Below are 6,852 nucleotides of genomic sequence, written 5' to 3' on the forward strand. Positions count from 1 at the left end.
TCAGCAATCTGACCCTGCCTCAGGCATTTTTTTTCTGTTGAATCTCTGACACATCTTTCAGCCTCTGTGGTACAGCCTCCTTCAGCCGAGACTGATGTGTTTGTGCATATGAGACAAAGTGTTTTAATGACTCCATCAGTGGAACAAGTCTGAGCAAATTAAATTACTCCTCCTTTTGTTTTCTGAATTAATGACTTTTACTTCAGTGTGTGCAGCCTTGGAAACTTCTCTGACAAGGTCAGGAAAGGGTCTGGACCATTTCCTCAGGAATGTTGAAACATTGCTTCAGAGGGAGAAAGAGGCTGCGCTGATGTCATTAATGAGGGATGCCAGCTTCTTGACATCCCCTGTGAAATGGAGGCATTCCCTGCACTGAATTTGGGATGGACTCATCTGCACAAAGCACCTCTCACCCAAAGTGAGATAAAAACTTCCTCTCAGTATAACGGGTTGCATCTTGGGGCCAGGCTAGACAACCCATGGCCTGGGTTGAGACTGCCAGGGCACTTCACTTGGCTGCAGCACGCTGATGACCGGCTGCAGCACGCTGATGACCGGCACCCTCCTAAGCAGCAGGTGGTGAGGACCTGCTCCAAAGGAAAGCATGCCACCGGGCACGGCAGCTCCAAGGCACTTCTTCAGGGCTCCTCTGGCCCAGAGGTCTATGTTTACCTTGGGGCAGGTATGTCACACCTCAGACAAGGTTCCATATTTGATGTTTAACCTAATGCACCACCGAGCCCCAGCTCCACGCCTTTGATTTAAGTCTGAGCTGGGCTCTGTGGTAGCAGGCAGTAATACTCTCACTGTTTGGATATCCTGCTGAAAAGGTGGCCAAAGACTCCCCTCTTCCTTCACATTGGTCTGAGCTGTGCCTGGCCACCAGGCCACTCTTTTGAGCATCTCATAAAATGGATGGGAACAAGAAAACTACAAAAGCTTGTTGTTCAGGGCAAAAAAGGACAGACACTCCTGGCACGGTGGAAACAAAAAAGTGAGTCCCTGCAGGTCAGAGCCAATATTTTTACCATGAACTCAGTATTACTGCCCACTAGGAAGGGGCATAGTCTCTCCCTGAGGACTGTAAAATTGCCCTTTTCCTGAAGGGCGGCCTTTGTGTTGGTGACGCCTGTTACTCAGCTGGTGGAAGGGGAAGTGAGGGACAAATGCAGTTCTGGGTTTGAACCTCCCCCTGAAGCTTGGGGCTGCTTTAACCCCTGCTCTGGGACCCCGAGAGGCCCAGATCCTCCCAGGTGTGCAAATGGACTGGAAACTGGTCCTCACATCTGTGGCTTTCCATGACCGTTGCTAATTTCTTGCACTCCTTGTTGCAGATTTTTATTGAAATATTTCATTTTTTTTAAATCGAAAAAAGGAAAGATGGCTCAATTTCCATCCATAATTACATTTTGATAACAAAACCACCCTGAAAATGAAGGGGAGAGGAGGGGAGATAAGAGCAAAGAGAGAGGAAGAATGAGCAAGTGCACAGAGGAAGGGAGAGATGAAGATCACTTCATGGAAAGCCAGGCAGCAATGACACTGACCAGGAACATGAGGTCCATATGCTAAACAGAGATGCCAATTTCAGCCTGAATCAAATGATTATGTCAGTGAGAATGAGGAATGTAAAAAAGCGACAGGGTATGATGGTGGATTATCCTCCTTTCTGCCATCCACACGTTCTCTCTTGTGCTGTCGTAAGGAGCAATTGATGTTTGAAAAGCCATGCTTGCATCTCGCTTGTGGAAAAGGTCACCCGTTCCCCCCTCTCTCCTTCCCTCCCTGACATCTGTTTCTCTAGTCAAGCCTCCACCTGTTAATCTTTTTCTAATGGGCCATCAATCACCCCCAGCAAAGCATCCTTCCTAGAAGGAAGGACTGGGCAGGGAAAGGAAGGACAGACGGGCAGAGAGAAAGGCAGCGAAAGAGGAATCAAAAAGCAAAGCTGAAAAAAACCCAGTAAAATAAACTCACGGGCACCAACAAGAAGTAGAGAAGGGGAGATTTTTCTTGAATGGAGTAGGAAAGACGTAAAGGCTGTGGAAGGAAGAGCAACACTAAAGGAGTGAACTCAGGAAAAAGAGGAGAAAAAGAGCAGGGCCAGCTGGCGAGGCCCAAGGCAGCACGCTCACCAGCAGACCCTGCATGGCAGCCTTTTCTGGGCATACAGGTAATTCAGCAGAGCAAAAAGAGCCATCGGCTGGGAGCCGGGACTGCAGGGTGAGGGCCACCAGCGGCTGTGTCCCGTGTGGGGATGCCCACGCACCTGGGGCAGCATGGCCATGAGTGACAGTGGACAACGCTGGTGGCTGGGACACAGCTGGTGCAGGGGGACTTTCTCTGGCCAGGGAAGTGTGAACCTGATGAAGGGGGCAAGGAAACAGGGAAAAAGTGGTTCTCTCCTTTTCCTCCTACCAACACGCAGGATCCCCAACACAATGGACATGTCAGCTCACAGTTGTGAGACCTCCGCAGGCTCCCACAGACAGCACTCAGGCATTTATCATCAAAGCCGTTAGCAAGGCTTCCTCCTCCTATGCCACCCAGGTTTACCTAGAAAGTGTAAATTGAAGTGTCCACAAGGAAAGGCCTGAACTCAAGGCTATATTAGTCCAAGCAAAATGAGGGAACACCAGAAATCTTCCCACAAGAAGTCTTCATATTGCCAAGCCAGGATAGACTGGTGTACCCATCACACTAGGAGAGAAATTTGAGCAAAACTGTGGGAGCCGAGTATTGGGGTGAGGAGGGTGGCTAGAAGGGGAGAGAGATCCCAGGGGCAAAGCAGGCCCAGAGCCAGTGTTTTAACCAGACTGGTTCTGCATATGGATCTCTTTCCAAATCCACGAAACTACCTAATTCACATCTTCATGGTATGAAGTCCTTCATCCCTAACAATGTATATCACATGCTAAGGGTGAAATGTATGATTCAGATCTACTTCAGAGCTCCTACCCAGTGATCAGAAACCAGAACTGGGACAATAGAGGGCAGCAGCTCAGCTTTTTTCCCCCTTTTCAGTTTCTTACTAACATTGGAGTTCTTATGTCAGATTAGATTGAAAATGTAATTAGTCCATTACCTAACAGCAGCCAGAAACTCCTACGCTATAGGAAAGGTTAAGAATATGCAGACCACCATGAAACCCCTGCAGAAGTTTCTCCTAACCAGGAGTAAATTTGCAACCGTCCAGAAACTGAAGAGTGATTCATATGATCCATGCAAAGCAGCTCTACCAAACCGTACCCACACATCACTGCCTCTGAGAACACGAGAGGGAAACATTCCATAGAGAGGTCTCTCCAGCCTGTCCGTTTTTACTCACCATTTCAAAGTCACTTGACAATAATCAGAAGAGTCATAGAAATCAGCCATGGAACATACCAACTAGATTTTACTTACTCTAATCACCACCCCACAATCAATGCAGAATTTGGTGATGCTGTGTTATACCCTAATTTTACAGGACTGAAGCAATGTGGTTTTATCTACCACCCCAGGGAGACTGTTCCATCATTTACTAAATGTCAGTATGATGAGCTGGCTTGGACTTTTGCTGAATACTTCTGACAAGCAGCAAATAGTAAAAAGAGAAGCAATAACTGTAAAATATGAACTAGTGGATGCAATAAATGCTGGTATAAAGGGAAATCACACAGGCTAAAGGATATGAAGGTACTGATCCACAGGGCTGGGCCGGTTAGGAAACAAGGGATCATCTCCTGATCCACACAAGGGAGACCTCATAAAGTATTGATTTGATGTACAAAGGAATACATTGGAGAAGATAAACCAAGTTACTCAGCAACTGTCTCATTGGCTACTAATGGCAAAGAAGCTTGAGTCCAAGAGGCCATTCAAGAAATACATGAGAAAGGCAGCCTGGGACATTCAGCTGGGACCAGGCTTTCATCCTCATGCTGAATAAGGGAGAAAAGCAAGCAGCACCAGATCCTCTGTGAATATTAAAAAAAAGTAAGCTTCTTAAAAGGATCCTTCTGGACAGCCACAAGCATCTAATAGCTTGATTTTCTACACTGGATTTTAAAAACAGGCACTTCCAAGTAGAAGCAGATTTGAGGAACTGCAAAAACTATTTCAAGCAGGACGAGGCTTGAAATGATGGATTTTGGCTTGTGCAATGTCCCAGCAATATCTGAAGGCCTAATATTGAGGATATTACATGGTATAATGCACACTGGTGGATTTGAATAAACATATCTATTTACAAGTGATAACTTGTGATAAGCTTAAGGATTAAAAATGACGCATAGCAGTGCAGTTTGTCCCAAAATGAGTTGATGACCCTCACAAGAAATGCATAAGGAGATGGGAAGCTGCCTTGGCCACACAAACAGGACAGAACAAAAGACTGGATGGATAAGCTAAACAAAGCCAAATTCCAAGGTGATTTGGATCCAACTAAAGTGGTTTGAGTTGCTGAGGTTAAGTCTCCTGGCAGAATAACACTGAATATTAAACCCCTGAACTTTAACAAACAGATAATTTTAATTAATGTTTTTCTTTCTGTTGGTCAAGGCTCAGGAATCGAAGGTGAGACTCGCACAGGGGCTCTGTCCCCCAGGTTCCTGTATTTCTGAGTCTGAACTTTGTGCCTGGCTCCTGCAGTCTCTCTTGCCCCTTAACCCGATGGTTGGTGGGTGCTTTGGTCAGTAGGTCAGCTCACCTGTGTATAGTCCGTGAATGAGTGGAGCAGCAAGGAGCTGATGGACGTGCCATGAACTGCTCCCAGGACTGCTCAAACCTGTGACATCCTCTTGCCTGGGCAGTTATGTCCCCAGAGAGTGGCTGGGGTTGTGATCTCTCATGCACCAGAAAATAGAAGCTCAAGAGGTCTCTATACACATTAGCTTTGGGCCAGGAGACATTCATATGATGAAGTAGCTGAAGCAACAGAACCTACTTCAGTCATGGGATGGCATCACCCTGCAAATCACAGATCCCTGTGGGCAGAGGGGTTTTGCTGGATAACATTCTGTGAAAATTTGTGTTTCTGGGAGGAAGAACAAAAGGAAAAAGAGAGGAAGGAGAGAAAAGGAGGCGATGAAGCACCAATCTGTGAGGTACTGATAGCATGGCTTGAGGAAAACTGAGAGCAAAGGGAAGTGCAAATGCCTGCGTGCTTTTGAGTTAAATGCTGACGGAAAAGGACCTGGAATTCATGGAATGGTCTAAATATTATTATTTTTAATCTTCTTGTGCCAGGGAAACGGGATTCAGCATACACATTTTAAATAAACAGGCTGCACCACATTTTTCAGTTAGGATCAATTTGGCTGATACCTCTTTCTAGTAGAAACAGCATGCAGGGTCATAAGCTTTTCCTAGCTACTTATGGATAAAAAATGACAGCATAACTTTAAGGACATGTCATTAATAACCTGCTACTAGAAACCCCAAGGCTGCAGGCAGATCCCACTCTGCTGAGGGCTGTACAAACACAACAGAGGTGGCCTAGAAGGGCTTAAATCTGCATATACAATAGCCAGAACATGAGAGTGAATCCTCTACCTCCAGCTCAAATAATCTTCTGCTAAACTCTTAATTCACGCTGTCTCCAACAAACCAAAATGAACAATGGCTCTTCTTACTTGGTGCTCACATCTTTAAAACGTCAGTGGGCAGTTTTCATATTGTCCTGGGCTTCAACCCTTAGTCATCTCTCTGCTACGTGATAAATACATCGCTCTTTTTTATCTATTTTCATGAGTCAACGCCTCCAGCCTCTTCTTCATTTTCCTCTCTTCTGAGCTCCTGCCAGTATTTTTCTGGTCCTGAAGCATCCAGTGCAGTTTTGCATTCTGGGATCAAATTAAGGTTTCCCATCCTTTTATCAGAAACTAGCTGGGTTTTGAAAAATGGCCTAATGTTGGTAGGTGGGTGGGATCCAGATATCTGCGGCTTCAAATACTGGCTCAGACACTGTGTTGCCTCAAACAGAGAATTTAAGATACTCTGGGTCTCAAGGTATCTCCATCCTGATACAGCACAGAACAAAATCTGAGTGCCTTGATTGAACCAGACTCACTGCCTGAGACTGTGTTCGTGGCTTGACTTCACCTTGGCTCCAAAGCTTCAGTGCAGTCAGCATCTCAGTAGCGGAGCAATCTCTTACTTTTGTGATCTGGGCAGACACGCGGAGGGAATCACGGTCACATTCAGACTGGCGGCATAGATCTGACACATGGATATGCAGCACGGACTCCTTTAACGCAAAGCGCAGCAGAGCTACCAGCTAGCAATGCAGATGCAAGGTCATGGGTGCGCTTAACACCCTCTGAAGCTGGCTCTGCACATCACAAAGTAGACAGAGCCTCTGTTTCCCAGCTATAAAATGAGGGCACGCAAGCCTTCTGCATCTCACAAGTCTGTCATTAGGATAAAGTGCACTGCTGACTCAGAGCTGCCTGCAAACTATTGCTGTGAAAGTCAAACCTGTGCCCACACCTGCTGTCTATGTCTGACCTATCTATCACTTCTTGTTGTCAGGGCAAAGGAAAAACTCAAGCCACCTGAGCCCCCAAAATGAATGGAGATGGGAGGTGGTGCCTTTTCTAGCCTTCTTGTATAGACAGACTGTGCTCAGGCATCTCTTAATTAGTCCAGAAAGACTAGCAAGCTGATGGATTTGAATTGAGATGCTGGTGAAGTGCCTATGACATCCCCAGAGGGCACATTAAATTAACCAAATAGACTAAGGATTCAGTAAGCTAATGAAGAGAGAAATGAGAGAGAGAGAAAGAGAGAGAGAGAGATGAAGATGGAAGAGATGAGGGTGAAGGATAGAGAAGCAGGTGGAAAGAGAAGACAAGGTAAAAAAGAAAAAAG

At 46.0% G+C, this 6,852-nt stretch overlaps 1 protein-coding gene across 1 annotated transcript in view; it reads right to left on the reverse strand.

The window, feature by feature from the left end:
• The window catches only part of CACNA1I (calcium voltage-gated channel subunit alpha1 I), a gene marked incomplete at both ends in the record, with an annotated part of 155,507 nt that overhangs the window by 35,542 nt on the left and 113,113 nt on the right, over window positions 1-6,852 (reverse strand). The window lies entirely within an intron of this gene.

Source organism: Phaethon aethereus (assembly GCF_964289735.1).
Source record: "Phaethon aethereus genome assembly, chromosome: 1".
NCBI classification, from domain to species: domain Eukaryota; kingdom Metazoa; phylum Chordata; class Aves; order Phaethontiformes; family Phaethontidae; genus Phaethon; species Phaethon aethereus.